This window comes from Octopus bimaculoides, chromosome 24, assembly GCF_001194135.2.
Source record: "Octopus bimaculoides isolate UCB-OBI-ISO-001 chromosome 24, ASM119413v2, whole genome shotgun sequence".
Taxonomy (NCBI): domain Eukaryota; kingdom Metazoa; phylum Mollusca; class Cephalopoda; order Octopoda; family Octopodidae; genus Octopus; species Octopus bimaculoides.
In genome coordinates this window covers 11,126,533-11,128,158 of record NC_069004.1, presented here as the reverse complement: position 1 = coordinate 11,128,158, position 1,626 = coordinate 11,126,533, and the positions used below count along the sequence as shown (strand labels likewise).

General features: G+C 38.2%; 1 protein-coding gene across 1 annotated transcript in view; it reads right to left on the bottom strand.

Moving 5' to 3' along the window:
- LOC106872329 (clotting factor C) overlaps window positions 1–1,522 on the bottom strand; it is a 7,201-nt gene extending 5,679 nt beyond the window's left edge. Inside the window, exons 1-2 of the mRNA XM_014919278.2 lie at window positions 1,419–1,522; window positions 67–197 (exon numbers count right to left, since the gene is read on the bottom strand). The gene's annotated coding sequence lies outside the window, so the exon portion shown is untranslated. The remainder of the gene's footprint in view (window positions 1–66; window positions 198–1,418) is intronic.
- Between the last annotated feature and the right edge of the window lie 104 nt (window positions 1,523–1,626).

Genomic DNA, 1,626 nt, shown 5'->3' with positions numbered 1-1,626 from the left:
CTCTCTCTCTCTCTCTCTCTCTCTCTCTCTGGTAATTCTTATATAGGTTCAATGTTTCGATCTTACCTGGGACACAGGTAGGTTGAGACCCTGTCCACTCAGTGGTCGGTAAACATTTACGGTTTGCTGATCCGTAGAGTTTATATAACGATGGGCATTTAAAACTCAACACCGTACCGATGGGGAAATCGTCACGCCTGGATACGAAATATAATATTTGAGAAATAAATAAATAAATAAATAAATAAATAAATAAATGTGTATGTGTGTGTGTGTGTGTATGTGTGTGCGTGTAGGCGCAGCGTTGGCTGTGAGATTAAGAAGTTTGCTTTGTAACTACGTGGTTTCGGGTTCAAATACACTGCGTAGCACTTTGGGTAAATGTCTTATTCAAGATGTTCGCAGGCCAACCAAACCACGTGAGTGAATTTCGCTGATGGAAACATGCATACATAACATACATACATACATACATACATACATACATACATACATGCATGCATACATACATACATACATACATACATACATACATACATGAATTAACTTAACTGGCACACCGTCGGTTCCAGTCGCTCCGATCAACGGAACAGCCCGCTCCTGAAATTAACTTGCAAGTGACTGAGTACTCCACAGAAATGGATAATCTCCAAGCAGTTCTCAGGTAGATTCAGCGTGACACAAAATGGGACAAGGCTGACCCTTTGAAATACAGGTACAACTTATTTTTGCCAACTGAGTGGACTGGAGCGACGTGAAATAAAGCGTCTTGCTCAAGGACACAACGCATCCCTGGGAATCGAACTCACGAACTTACGATTGTGAGCCGAATACCCTAACCACTAGGCCACGCACCTTCACAATACATACATACATACATACATACATACATACATACATACATGCGACTGATTTTCCGTCTCCTAAATTCCACCTGTCATTTACTGATAACCAAAGTGACACTCGGTGGAATCGAAACCCCGACACGTACAGCTATTATCAACGATAATAAATAAACGCAACTCGAAATCTTTGCATGTACAGAGTATGACAGAAAAAGACCTCCTTTTTATAATTCGGCCATTGACGTGACACTTCTGAAGTTTAGACAACTCGTAATGGTGTCTTCAAGTAGCTATTAATTATTATTAATACGATTTGGAGCAGTGGAGTATGTGTGTCAATTGTTGAAACGTTTATCAAACGTTTATAAAATTCCGAACTGCTTTCTCACACTCTGTAGGATTACAAACGACAATTTACAGAGAATCGGAATCAAAGCATTGGTATTTTGTGTCAATTGTTATATAAATTTGTGCACACGTTACACTTTTTTTAAATCAATTTTGTCAATTATATTAACATCTTCAATTAGATTGGTTTATTAGTTTAAATCAACGAATGTGATTTTTACTTACACTCTGCTGCCGATTGGCCGTTTGGCTGTCCTTTGCGCCTCATTCGGTATTCCCGGCTCTTTGCAACTAATAACTGCAAAATAACATGTGTATGTATATATATATATATATGTTCGTTTTTAAAAGTTTGTTTTTTTAAGAGTTGCTTTTCCTCGCATACGGTAAAAATGTGTTTATTTTGGAAGTCTAGTGTGTGGCATTATTCTGT